The sequence below is a fragment of the Panthera onca genome, chromosome F1 (assembly GCF_046562875.1).
Source record: "Panthera onca isolate mPanOnc1 chromosome F1, mPanOnc1 haplotype 2, whole genome shotgun sequence".
In the NCBI taxonomy this organism is placed as follows: Eukaryota; Metazoa; Chordata; class Mammalia; order Carnivora; family Felidae; genus Panthera; species Panthera onca.
This window is the reverse complement of record NC_138355.1, coordinates 66,147,497-66,159,996: the sequence shown is the minus strand read 5'-3', so window position 1 is coordinate 66,159,996 and position 12,500 is coordinate 66,147,497. Positions and strand designations below refer to the sequence as shown.

General features: G+C 73.1%; 10 non-coding genes across 10 annotated transcripts; 6 read left to right on the top strand and 4 right to left on the bottom strand.

The window, feature by feature from the left end:
• Nucleotides 1-802: 802 nt before the first annotated feature.
• Nucleotides 803-873, bottom strand: TRNAG-GCC (transfer RNA glycine (anticodon GCC)). The gene has a single exon. It is a non-coding gene; the product is annotated as a tRNA-Gly (tRNA).
• A 1,531-nt stretch (nucleotides 874-2,404) lies between these two features.
• Nucleotides 2,405-2,487, bottom strand: TRNAL-CAG (transfer RNA leucine (anticodon CAG)). Its single transcript has one exon. It is a non-coding gene; the product is annotated as a tRNA-Leu (tRNA).
• A 619-nt stretch (nucleotides 2,488-3,106) lies between these two features.
• Nucleotides 3,107-3,178, top strand: TRNAD-GUC (transfer RNA aspartic acid (anticodon GUC)). The gene has a single exon. It is a non-coding gene; the product is annotated as a tRNA-Asp (tRNA).
• Nucleotides 3,179-3,998: 820 nt separating this feature from the next.
• TRNAG-UCC (transfer RNA glycine (anticodon UCC)) lies at nucleotides 3,999-4,070 on the top strand. Its single transcript has one exon. It is a non-coding gene; the product is annotated as a tRNA-Gly (tRNA).
• A 299-nt stretch (nucleotides 4,071-4,369) lies between these two features.
• Nucleotides 4,370-4,440, top strand: TRNAE-CUC (transfer RNA glutamic acid (anticodon CUC)). Its single transcript has one exon. It is a non-coding gene; the product is annotated as a tRNA-Glu (tRNA).
• Nucleotides 4,441-6,764: 2,324 nt separating this feature from the next.
• TRNAG-GCC (transfer RNA glycine (anticodon GCC)) lies at nucleotides 6,765-6,835 on the bottom strand. The gene has a single exon. It is a non-coding gene; the product is annotated as a tRNA-Gly (tRNA).
• Nucleotides 6,836-8,375: 1,540 nt separating this feature from the next.
• Nucleotides 8,376-8,458, bottom strand: TRNAL-CAG (transfer RNA leucine (anticodon CAG)). Its single transcript has one exon. It is a non-coding gene; the product is annotated as a tRNA-Leu (tRNA).
• Nucleotides 8,459-9,077: 619 nt separating this feature from the next.
• TRNAD-GUC (transfer RNA aspartic acid (anticodon GUC)) lies at nucleotides 9,078-9,149 on the top strand. The gene has a single exon. It is a non-coding gene; the product is annotated as a tRNA-Asp (tRNA).
• An 810-nt stretch (nucleotides 9,150-9,959) lies between these two features.
• Nucleotides 9,960-10,031, top strand: TRNAG-UCC (transfer RNA glycine (anticodon UCC)). The gene has a single exon. It is a non-coding gene; the product is annotated as a tRNA-Gly (tRNA).
• A 302-nt stretch (nucleotides 10,032-10,333) lies between these two features.
• TRNAE-CUC (transfer RNA glutamic acid (anticodon CUC)) lies at nucleotides 10,334-10,405 on the top strand. The gene has a single exon. It is a non-coding gene; the product is annotated as a tRNA-Glu (tRNA).
• The last annotated feature ends 2,095 nt before the right edge of the window (nucleotides 10,406-12,500 follow it).

Genomic DNA, 12,500 nt, shown 5'->3' with positions numbered 1-12,500 from the left:
GGGTGGAGGTCGGGGTGGGAGAGGGATGGAGGACGGCGGTGGCCTTTGGTGCCGTGGGCGGCTCTAGCGGTGGAAGAGGAAGCCGCGTTGGCACGGTAGCGGCGGCGGCGAATCGGGACGCAGAGAATCAAGGGCCTGCGCGACCCTGACGTTAGGCACGCTGGGGTCCTGCGGGTGCGGGTGTCGGTGCCACCTGGAGTCTGTGGGCGACCCTCCCGGACAATGGGATGTATAGCGCACCTAGGCGTGGCAGCTTGGTTTCTGCCGGTGTTGCAAAAGGGGAGGATTTCTGGAGTGTGGATAGAGTGAGCCAGAGCCTGTGTGTGTGTGTGTGTGTGTGTGTGTGTGTGTGTGTGCGCGCGCGCGCGCGCGCGCGTTGGGGGGGGGGGTTGGGGGCTGGTGGCAGGGGCGGGGGCGCGAGGTGGTGCCGAGGGAAGGGGAGGAGCTTGTGGGTGGCAGCGGCGAGTTGGTGCGTGGATGCGTTCCTTGCAGTGAATCGGGAGACTGGAGCGAGGCGAGCGTCGTTAAAGAGAAGAAGGGCAAAGCAGGTGTGTGGGCGGGCGCGGATGGGCCCTTGGCTCCCGGGCGGAGTTTTGTCCCTTGTCCCCAGGGCGAGCGAGCCAGGGAGGAGGAAGGGAATGTGCGGCAGGGGCGGGGACGGGATGGGGCGTGGGCGGGCCCCCAGAGAGGAGCAGAGGTGGCTTTGGCCAGGTGCTCTGAAGCTGGGAGAGAGGCAGCTTAGCAGGGAGAGAGGAAGCGTAGCGCGCAGTTGGCGCTGCGGGGCCAAAAGGGGATGGCGCGTTGCATGGGCCGGGAATCGAACCCGGGCCTCCCGCGTGGCAGGCGAGAATTCTACCACTGAACCACCCATGCACCCACGGACGTGGTCCACAGAGGGCTTCCCCAGCGGCGCCGGCCGCCTCCGTCGCCGGTCCCCGCCAGTAGTGAGCGTGAGCGTGAGCGTGAGCGTCTACCCCGTGGGAGCAGGAGGCGGGCGGTCTGCAAGACAGGCTCCAGGCACGCGGAGAGCCAGCCCCTGGGGCGCGGCGCGGCGCGGCGCGGCGCGGCGCGGGCCTCCGGGCAGAGGAAGGCACGGAGGCGGACTGGGCTCATCCTGTGCTTTGTCCCTCGTCCAGGGCCACCGCCACAGCCTGCCCGTGTCGCCAGAGGCAGCCAGGAGCCGGACCCAGCCTGGCCAGCGCCCGAACCCCAAACAGCCGGAGCCATCTGTGGCAGGTGCAGGCAGGCGAGGGACCTTGCCTTCAGCTACTCCCAGCCCCGAGCCAAAGTCCGTTTGGCGGATGGTTTTCTCGCGCGTGCAGTGTGTGTCCCGGCGGCCGGGGTGGGGAACGGACCTCTCGTGTGTGGAGCCGTGGGGCCGGGGGCGGGGATGGGTGGGCTGTGTGTGTGTGTGTGTGTGTGTGTGTGTGTGTTTGCGCTCGCGCCGGCGTCTGTCGGAGTTAGAGGCCAGGTCGCGCCGCATGCGCCTCTGAGTGCGTCTGGGGCCGAGAGAGCAAAGGCCTGAGCGCGTTGGCCGGCGGCTCTCCCTAGGGGTCCGGCTCGGTGCCTTGACAGGTTGGGAGCCAGGAGGGCGATCTTGGATCCGGGAGGAACGCTGGGGCGGAGTGGCCGGCCGGCGGCCTCCCCGAGCCAGGAGATGCGCTGTGGCGCCCGGCTGGATGGCCCGGGGGGGTCTAGGGCTTCCGCTCCCTGCAGCCACCTTCCCGGCTTGGACTCGTGAGCCAGGCCCACAGAAGGGAGGGGTCCACGCCGCCGGCCGGCCAGCAGACGGCTGGGCTGTATGGCTCCCGGGAGGCAGACAGGCAGGCAGGTAGGTGTGGCCAGGGGAAGGCCCCCAGGTGGAGGATCGTGTGGGCCGCCTCGGGAGGGTGTGGAGAGAATGGACTGGGGCCGGGGGGGGGGGGGGGGGGGGAAAGCACGGGGTGACGGTGGGGTGGGTGCGTGTTCCCGGTGGCGGCGGAAGCGGACGGCTGGCTGTAAGAAAGAGCCAGGCGCTGTCCAGCGGCCACAAGTGGGAGCGGGAAGCGCGGGGAGCTTTGCAGCCTGGGCTGGTCCGCGAGTGCCGGGGTGACGAGGGCAGGGGCGGGAATAGGCGAGAAGGAGGACCAAAGAGCCTCCAGAAAGCAGCAGGTGCGAAGTCAGCGAAGCCCGCGGGTGTGGGAAAGGCGCTCGAGTCGCCGGGGAGTGCGTGTGTGTGTGTGTGTGTGTGTGTGTGTGTGTGTGCGCGCGGGCGCGCTCCGAGCCCGAGGCGGCGAGGGTGGAGGGGTTGGAGCTCGGTCCTGGGCAGCGCGTGCTCGGGTGCGAGGCGGGCCGCGGCGGCGAGAGGGTGTGGTCCAGGCCCGGGTGGCGTGGCTGCTGTGTGGGGCGGGCCAAAAGGTGGGCGTGTCAGGAGTGGGATTCGAACCCACGCCTCCAGGGGAGACTGCGACCTGAACGCAGCGCCTTAGACCGCTCGGCCATCCTGACGGCGGGTGTGGGCGCGTCGCCGCTGGCCTGGCTGGGACGCGGCGCTAACGCTGGTGTCCTTGGCCGTCATGGCGCCTGGCTGGCGGCTGTGTGGGTGCGCAAGGGGCGAGCCACGCGCGGCGGCCCCGGAGGAGCACCGCCAGCCGCCTCGCCGCCGCCGCCGCCGCCGCCGCCGCCAGCGCGGCTCCCGTCGCTGTCGCACCCCCACCCCCAGCTCCCTGCAGGCCCCGTCCAGCGTCGGCGCCCCTTGCCCTGCTCCCCACCCCGCCTTCCTCGCCCTCGCCCTCGCCCTCGCCCTCGCCCTCGCCCTCGCCCTGGCCCTCGCAGCCCCGCTTGCCGTCTGGGGCCTTTTCTCCCGGCGCGATGCCCGCCTGGCAGACGAGAGAGAGGCAGCGCTCGTTGGGAGTACTGAGCGCCGTCCGGGTCCGTGTGTGGGCCCGGGTGCGGGTGGACTCCGAGTCGGGGCCGGGGGCTGCCGTGCGGGAGAGGGGGCCGAAGCGGGGGTGGGGTCGGGTGGGGCGTGGCCCGGGCCGGGCGCCCGTGCAGGGCAGGGCGTCGAGGGCGGGCAGGGGCAGCCGGAGAGGGGTCGGGCGGGCGCCCGGGTGGCCGGCCGCCGCCGTCCTCGTTAGTATAGTGGTGAGTATCCCCGCCTGTCACGCGGGAGACCGGGGTTCGATTCCCCGACGGGGAGGCAAGACGCCCTTTTTGGAGGCCTGCGCAGCTCTGGGTCCCACCTCTTGCTCCCGAGGGAGGGGCAGGGGCGCTTCTTCTCGGCCGTCCGTCGTCCGGCCGGCGGCGCGTGCCCGGCCTGCCCACCGTCCACCGGGCCCAGCCCTTTGCGTGGCTCGAGGCCGGACGCTGGGTCGCCACCGCGCAGCCGGGGCCTCGTGCGGTCCCCGCGGCAGCCACAGCGAGCTCCTTGGCGACGTGCCGCCCAGCCGCGCAGCCGCGCAGCCGCGCAGCCGCCCAGCCGCCCAGCCGCCGTGGGTGTGGGTCGGGTGGGAGGCAGATGGGTCCGGTCCCGTGTGGATGCGGGACGTGGTGTGTGTGGCCTGGCGGCCGCCCCCTCTGCTCCTTCCCGCGCGGGGCCGGGCCGGGCCGCTAGCTGCGGGCCGCGGAGGACGCGGAAGACGCCGGGCCGGGGGCGTGGCGGGGCTCCCCAGCCGGCCTCCGAGGGCCCGAGAGCGGCCAGGCGGCCAGAGCGCCCTCCAGAGGCGGGCGGCGGTGGGCGCCGGGCGCCGGGCGCCGGGCGGGCAGGTGGGCGGGCGGGCGTGCCCGGCGACCGGCCGGCGCAGCGGAGTCGGAGGGGCGAGGCTGGGGCTCCGGGCGGCCGGAGCCCGTGGTGGCCGGAGCCCGTGGTGGCCGGGCAGAGCTGCGGCCGGCCGGGACGTCGGGGCAGGGCTGCGCCGGGCGGCGGCGGCGGCGGCGGCGGCGGCGAGAGAGCGCCGCCAAGGCGACAAGGCGCCGGAGCGCACCTGGGCCGGCCGCGTCGGGCCGGCCCGGGCCGTGCAGCGTTGGTGGTATAGTGGTGAGCATAGCTGCCTTCCAAGCAGTTGACCCGGGTTCGATTCCCGGCCAACGCAGCCGGCCGACCTTTTGCGCCCTCCGGGGCCCTCCTGGCCAGGCCGCCGGGCGCTGGCAGTGGGGGACGGCAGTGCCGGCCGCTGGGCGCTGGGCACGTGGCCCGAGGCGGCCGGCGTGCGGGTGCGAGGGCGACCGGCGCGCAGCGTTTTGGCGGTGCTGCCAGCGGGCGGGTGGACTGCGTGGGCCCGCCGGCGGCTGGACGTGCAGAGGCAGGGGCCTCGGGGCCCAAGCGGAGCCGCGTGGGTGGAATGGAGGCGCCTGGGTCCAGGGGGTGCAGGCCAGGCGCGCAGCCTGTCGCTCCCTGGTGGTCTAGTGGTTAGGATTCGGCGCTCTCACCGCCGCGGCCGGGTTCGATTCCCGGTCAGGGAAGCCTTTTCTTCTTCCTCTGGCCCTCCGGGGCCTCCCCTCCCGGCCTGCCAGGCCGACCCACCCACCGTCCGGTCCCCAGTGCACCCGCACCACCCCCTTTTAGCCCACGCCAGCACGCCAGGCCACAGGTGGCTAGCTTGTCGTGGGCCCCGCCGCCGCGGCGACGACGACGACGACGACGGCGACGGCGGCGGCCGCGGCGGTGTGCGCACAAGGCCACCTGCCACGCCCCCACGGGCAGCCCAAGCCTCGCCCTGCCACCTCGGGCCCCTCCGAGCTTTTTGGCCTGGTGGCCCTCTGGAGGCCCTCGGCATCGCCCTCCCTTCGCCCCCCGCGCACGCGCTCGCCTGGCTCCTTCGCTTCCACAGCCCGAGACGCGAGTGGCCGGGGCGACCTCTGTCCCCCCGCCGGGACCACCAGTGTGCGCAGAGGCCCCGGCCCCCGAGTGTGCTCGGACCCCCCACGCCCCCGCCGGTGGCGCTCCTAGCTGGCCAGGCTGACGAGCCATCCCGTCCTCCCTCCCGAGGGCCCGCGGTGGCGGTGCTGGGCGCGTGGGGCAGGTGAGCCACGCGCAGCCCTGAGTCCCGTCACCTGGCCGAGCCCCCGGGCCTTGCCTCCCTCGCCCCCCTCGGGCCTGCGACCTCTCGGGCGGCTTCCCTGCCCCACGCCGGGCGGGAGCGCCACGACCTGGCTGGCTGCGTCTCTCCCCGGCGCCGGAGAGCAGACCCCATGGGCACGGTGGTCTTGGGCCCCGATGGGAGCGCACAGTCCGACCGCCGGGCCCGGGAGGTGGAGGAGGGAAGAGGCATCCGGGCCCGGCCCGGTCCCCCCGGGCACTGGAGGTGACACAGCGGGGAGGTGTCGTGGGAACCGCGGGGGGAAGAAACCCCGGCAGCCAGGCAGGTGGCTGGCGGTGCAGTCACCCCGGGGGACTGGGCGCACTCGTCGCCAACTTGTCATTCCAATTGCAGGACACGTCGGTCCCCTGCATCCTTTGGCACAGGGGCCAGCGTGTTACCCAGAGGTCCCTTTCAACACCTCCGCGCCCCACCCCCCCACCCCCGATGAGCGGCGTCCTCCACCCCCGCCCCCACTCACGCACACTTTCTACAGTTGCGCTTTTCACAGTTTCCCATCCCGCCTCGCCCCGTGCCTCGCCATGATAGGCGCCGTCAGTCCCTCTGTCCACCCCTGTATCCGTCCTCTTCTGTGGATGCCTCCCACGGGCCATCGCACGCCTCAGTCTCCTTCCCGCCCCATCTTGGACACCCTTGTCCGCCAGGGATTTGCTCTGTGATCAGAGGTGTCCCCTCTCGAGGCCAAGCGGCCAGCCGGTGCGCCGCGCACACCTGCTGGGGCACACTCGCTTCAACCGGACGCCCCCCCTGCACCGGTGCGGAGGGGCCGCGGCGGCCGTGGGTCTCCGGGTGCTTCCCGTGCCCGCCGGAAGTTTCCTCGGAGTCCTTGCTTTTGCGTGTGTGTGCGTGTGCGTGTGGGTGTGGGTGTGGGTGTGTGTGGAGGGGTGGAGGTCGGGGTGGGAGAGGGATGGAGGACGGCGGTGGCCTTTGGTGCCGTGGGCGGCTCTAGCGGTGGAAGAGGAAGCCGCGTTGGCACGGTAGCGGCGGCGGCGAATCGGGACGCAGAGAATCAAGGGCCTGCGCGACCCTGACGTTAGGCACGCTGGGGTCCTGCGGGTGCGGGTGTCGGTGCCACCTGGAGTCTGTGGGCGACCCTCCCGGACAATGGGATGTATAGCGCACCTAGGCGTGGCAGCTTGGTTTCTGCCGGTGTTGCAAAAGGGGAGGATTTCTGGAGTGTGGATAGAGTGAGCCAGAGCCTGTGTGTGTGTGTGTGTGTGTGTGTGTGTGTGTGTGTGTGCGCGCGCGCGCGCGCGCGCGTTGGGGGGGGGGGTTGGGGGCTGGTGGCAGGGGCGGGGGCGCGAGGTGGTGCCGAGGGAAGGGGAGGAGCTTGTGGGTGGCAGCGGCGAGTTGGTGCGTGGATGCGTTCCTTGCAGTGAATCGGGAGACTGGAGCGAGGCGAGCGTCGTTAAAGAGAAGAAGGGCAAAGCAGGTGTGTGGGCGGGCGCGGATGGGCCCTTGGCTCCCGGGCGGAGTTTTGTCCCTTGTCCCCAGGGCGAGCGAGCCAGGGAGGAGGAAGGGAATGTGCGGCAGGGGCGGGGACGGGATGGGGCGTGGGCGGGCCCCCAGAGAGGAGCAGAGGTGGCTTTGGCCAGGTGCTCTGAAGCTGGGAGAGAGGCAGCTTAGCAGGGAGAGAGGAAGCGTAGCGCGCAGTTGGCGCTGCGGGGCCAAAAGGGGATGGCGCGTTGCATGGGCCGGGAATCGAACCCGGGCCTCCCGCGTGGCAGGCGAGAATTCTACCACTGAACCACCCATGCACCCACGGACGTGGTCCACAGAGGGCTTCCCCAGCGGCGCCGGCCGCCTCCGTCGCCGGTCCCCGCCAGTAGTGAGCGTGAGCGTGAGCGTGAGCGTCTACCCCGTGGGAGCAGGAGGCGGGCGGTCTGCAAGACAGGCTCCAGGCACGCGGAGAGCCAGCCCCTGGGGCGCGGCGCGGCGCGGCGCGGCGCGGCGCGGGCCTCCGGGCAGAGGAAGGCACGGAGGCGGACTGGGCTCATCCTGTGCTTTGTCCCTCGTCCAGGGCCACCGCCACAGCCTGCCCGTGTCGCCAGAGGCAGCCAGGAGCCGGACCCAGCCTGGCCAGCGCCCGAACCCCAAACAGCCGGAGCCATCTGTGGCAGGTGCAGGCAGGCGAGGGACCTTGCCTTCAGCTACTCCCAGCCCCGAGCCAAAGTCCGTTTGGCGGATGGTTTTCTCGCGCGTGCAGTGTGTGTCCCGGCGGCCGGGGTGGGGAACGGACCTCTCGTGTGTGGAGCCGTGGGGCCGGGGGCGGGGATGGGTGGGCTGTGTGTGTGTGTGTGTGTGTGTGTGTGTGTGTTTGCGCTCGCGCCGGCGTCTGTCGGAGTTAGAGGCCAGGTCGCGCCGCATGCGCCTCTGAGTGCGTCTGGGGCCGAGAGAGCAAAGGCCTGAGCGCGTTGGCCGGCGGCTCTCCCTAGGGGTCCGGCTCGGTGCCTTGACAGGTTGGGAGCCAGGAGGGCGATCTTGGATCCGGGAGGAACGCTGGGGCGGAGTGGCCGGCCGGCGGCCTCCCCGAGCCAGGAGATGCGCTGTGGCGCCCGGCTGGATGGCCCGGGGGGGTCTAGGGCTTCCGCTCCCTGCAGCCACCTTCCCGGCTTGGACTCGTGAGCCAGGCCCACAGAAGGGAGGGGTCCACGCCGCCGGCCGGCCAGCAGACGGCTGGGCTGTATGGCTCCCGGGAGGCAGACAGGCAGGCAGGTAGGTGTGGCCAGGGGAAGGCCCCCAGGTGGAGGATCGTGTGGGCCGCCTCGGGAGGGTGTGGAGAGAATGGACTGGGGCCGGGGGGGGGGGGGGGGGGGGGGAAGCACGGGGTGACGGTGGGGTGGGTGCGTGTTCCCGGTGGCGGCGGAAGCGGACGGCTGGCTGTAAGAAAGAGCCAGGCGCTGTCCAGCGGCCACAAGTGGGAGCGGGAAGCGCGGGGAGCTTTGCAGCCTGGGCTGGTCCGCGAGTGCCGGGGTGACGAGGGCAGGGGCGGGAATAGGCGAGAAGGAGGACCAAAGAGCCTCCAGAAAGCAGCAGGTGCGAAGTCAGCGAAGCCCGCGGGTGTGGGAAAGGCGCTCGAGTCGCCGGGGAGTGCGTGTGTGTGTGTGTGTGTGTGTGTGTGCGCGCGCGCGCGCGGGCGCGCGGGCGCGCTCCGAGCCCGAGGCGGCGAGGGTGGAGGGGTTGGAGCTCGGTCCTGGGCAGCGCGTGCTCGGGTGCGAGGCGGGCCGCGGCGGCGAGAGGGTGTGGTCCAGGCCCGGGTGGCGTGGCTGCTGTGTGGGGCGGGCCAAAAGGTGGGCGTGTCAGGAGTGGGATTCGAACCCACGCCTCCAGGGGAGACTGCGACCTGAACGCAGCGCCTTAGACCGCTCGGCCATCCTGACGGCGGGTGTGGGCGCGTCGCCGCTGGCCTGGCTGGGACGCGGCGCTAACGCTGGTGTCCTTGGCCGTCATGGCGCCTGGCTGGCGGCTGTGTGGGTGCGCAAGGGGCGAGCCACGCGCGGCGGCCCCGGAGGAGCACCGCCAGCCGCCTCGCCGCCGCCGCCGCCGCCGCCGCCGCCAGCGCGGCTCCCGTCGCTGTCGCACCCCCACCCCCAGCTCCCTGCAGGCCCCGTCCAGCGTCGGCGCCCCTTGCCCTGCTCCCCACCCCGCCTTCCTCGCCCTCGCCCTCGCCCTCGCCCTCGCCCTCGCCCTCGCCCTGGCCCTCGCAGCCCCGCTTGCCGTCTGGGGCCTTTTCTCCCGGCGCGATGCCCGCCTGGCAGACGAGAGAGAGGCAGCGCTCGTTGGGAGTACTGAGCGCCGTCCGGGTCCGTGTGTGGGCCCGGGTGCGGGTGGACTCCGAGTCGGGGCCGGGGGCTGCCGTGCGGGAGAGGGGGCCGAAGCGGGGGTGGGGTCGGGTGGGGCGTGGCCCGGGCCGGGCGCCCGTGCAGGGCAGGGCGTCGAGGGCGGGCAGGGGCAGCCGGAGAGGGGTCGGGCGGGCGCCCGGGTGGCCGGCCGCCGCCGTCCTCGTTAGTATAGTGGTGAGTATCCCCGCCTGTCACGCGGGAGACCGGGGTTCGATTCCCCGACGGGGAGGCAAGACGCCCTTTTTGGAGGCCTGCGCAGCTCTGGGTCCCACCTCTTGCTCCCGAGGGAGGGGCAGGGGCGCTTCTTCTCGGCCGTCCGTCGTCCGGCCGGCGGCGCGTGCCCGGCCTGCCCACCGTCCACCGGGCCCAGCCCTTTGCGTGGCTCGAGGCCGGACGCTGGGTCGCCACCGCGCAGCCGGGGCCTCGTGCGGTCCCCGCGGCAGCCACAGCGAGCTCCTTGGCGACGTGCCGCCCAGCCGCGCAGCCGCGCAGCCGCGCAGCCGCCCAGCCGCCGTGGGTGTGGGTCGGGTGGGAGGCAGATGGGTCCGGTCCCGTGTGGATGCGGGACGTGGTGTGTGTGGCCTGGCGGCCGCCCCCTCTGCTCCTTCCCGCGCGGGGCCGGGCCGGGCCGCTAGCTGCGGGCCGCGGAGGACGCGGAAGACGCCGGGCCGGGGGCGTGGCGGGGCTCCCCAGCCGGCCTCCGAGGGCCCGAGAGCGGCCAGGCGGCCAGAGCGCCCTCCAGAGGCGGGCGGCGGTGGGCGCCGGGCGCCGGGCGCCGGGCGGGCAGGTGGGCGGGCGGGCGTGCCCGGCGACCGGCCGGCGCAGCGGAGTCGGAGGGGCGAGGCTGGGGCTCCGGGCGGCCGGAGCCCGTGGTGGCCGGAGCCCGTGGTGGCCGGGCAGAGCTGCGGCCGGCCGGGACGTCGGGGCAGGGCTGCGCCGGGCGGCGGCGGCGGCGGCGGCGGCGGCGAGAGAGCGCCAAGGCGACAAGGCGCCGGAGCGCACCCTGGGCCGGCCGCGTCGGGCCGGCCCGGGCCGTGCAGCGTTGGTGGTATAGTGGTGAGCATAGCTGCCTTCCAAGCAGTTGACCCGGGTTCGATTCCCGGCCAACGCAGCCGGCCGACCTTTTGCGCCCCTCCGGGGCCCTCCTGGCCAGGCCCGCCGGGCGCTGGCAGTGGGGGACGGCAGTGCCGGCCGCTGGGCGCTGGGCACGTGGCCCGAGGCGGCCGGCGTGCGGGTGCGAGGGCGACCGGCGCGCAGCGTTTTGCGGGTGCTGCCAGCGGGCCGGGTGGACTGCGTGGGGCCCGCGGGCGGCTGGACGTGCAGAGGCAGGGGCCTCGGGGCCCAAGCGGAGCCGCGTGGGTGGAATGGAGGCGCTGGGTCCAGGGGGTGCAGGCCAGGCGCGCAGCCTGTCGCTCCCTGGTGGTCTAGTGGTTAGGATTCGGCGCTCTCACCGCCGCGGCCCGGGTTCGATTCCCGGTCAGGGAAGCCTTTCTTCTTCCTCTGGCCCTCCGGGGCCTCCCCTCCCGGCCTGCCAGGCCGACCCACCCACCGTCCGGTCCCCAGTGCACCCGCACCACCCCCTTTTAGCCCACGCCAGCACGCCAGGCCACAGGTGGCTAGCTTGTCGTGGGCCCCGCCGCCGCGGCGACGACGACGACGACGACGACGACGACGGCGGCGGCCGCGGCGGTGTGCGCACAAGGCCACCTGCCACGCCCCCACGGGCAGCCCAAGCCTCGCCCTGCCACCTCGGCCCCTCCGAGCTTTTTGGCCTGGCTGGCCCTCTGGAGGCCCTCGGCATCGCCTCTCCCCTTCGCCCCCCCGCGCACGCGCTCGCCTGGCTCCTTCGCTTCCACAGCCCGAGACGCGAGTGGCCGGGGCGACCTCTGTCCCCCGCCGGGACCACCAGTGTGCGCAGAGGCCCCGGCCCCCCGAGTGTGCTCGGACCCCCACCGCCCCCGCCGGTGGCGCTCCTAGCTGGCCAGGCTGACGAGCCATCCCGTCCTCCCTCCCGAGGCGCCCGCGGTGGCGGTGCTGGGCGCGTGGGGCAGGTGAGCCACGCGCAGCCCTGAGTCCCGTCACCTGGCCGAGCCCCCCGGGCCTTGCCTCCCTCGCCCCCCTCGGGCCTGCGACCTCTCGGGCGGCTTCCCTGCCCCACGCCGGGCGGGAGCGCCACGACCTGGCTGGCTGCGTCTCTCCCCGGCGCCGGAGAGCAGACCCCATGGGCACGGTGGTCTTGGGCCCCGATGGGAGCGCACAGTCCGACCGCCGGGGCCCGGGAGGTGGAGGAGGGAAGAGGCATCCGGGCCCGGCCCGGTCCCCCCGGGCACTGGAGGTGACACAGCGGGGAGGTGTCGTGGGAACCGCGGGGGAAGAAACCCCGGCAGCCAGGCAGGTGGCTGGCGGTGCAGTCACCCCGGGGGACTGGGCGCACTCGTCGCCAACTTGTCATTCCAATTGCAGGACACGTCGGTCCCCTGCATCCTTTGGCACAGGGGCCAGCGTGTTACCCAGAGGTCCCTTTCAACACCTCCGCGCCCCACCCCCCCACCCCCGATGAGCGGCGTCCTCCACCCCCGCCCCCACTCACGCACACTTTCTACAGTTGCGCTTTTCACAGTTTCCCATCCCGCCTCGCCCCGTGCCTCGCCATGATAGGCGCCGTCAGTCCCTCTGTCCACCCCTGTATCCGTCCTCTTCTGTGGATGCCTCCCACGGGCCATCGCACGCCTCAGTCTCCTTCCCGCCCCATCTTGGACACCCTTGTCCGCCAGGGATTTGCTCTGTGATCAGAGGTGTCCCCTCTCGAGGCCAAGCGGCCAGCCGGTGCGCCGCGCACACCTGCTGGGGCACACTCGCTTCAACCGGACGCCCCCCCTGCACCGGTGCGGAGGGGCCGCGGCGGCCGTGGGTCTCCGGGTGCTTCCCGTGCCCGCCGGAAGTTTCCTCGGAGTCCTTGCTTTTGCGTGTGTGTGCGTGTGCGTGTGGGTGTGGGTGTGGGTGTGTGTGGAGGGGTGGAGGTCGGGGTGGGAGAGGGATGGAGGACGGCGGTGGCCTTTGGTGCCGTGGGCGGCTCTAGCGGTGGAAGAGGAAGCCGCGTTGGCACGGTAGCGGCGGCGGCGAATCGGGACGCAGAGAATCAAGGGCCTGCGCGACCCTGACGTTAGGCACGCTGGGGTCCTGCGGGTGCGGGTGTCGGTGCCACCTGGAGTCTGTGGGCGACCCTCCCGGACAATGGGATGTATAGCGCACCTAGGCGTGGCAGCTTGGTTTCTGCCGGTGTTGCAAAAGGGGAGGATTTCTGGAGTGTGGATAGAGTGAGCCAGAGCCTGTGTGTGTGTGTGTGTGTGTGTGTGTGTGTGTGTGTGTGTGCGCGCGCGCGCGCGCGCGCGTTGGGGGGGGGGGGTTGGGGGCTGGTGGCAGGGGCGGGGGCGCGAGGTGGTGCCGAGGGAAGGGGAGGAGCTTGTGGGTGGCAGCGGCGAGTTGGTGCGTGGATGCGTTCCTTGCAGTGAATCGGGAGACTGGAGCGAGGCGAGCGTCGTTAAAGAGAAGAAGGGCAAAGCAGGTGTGTGGGCGGGCG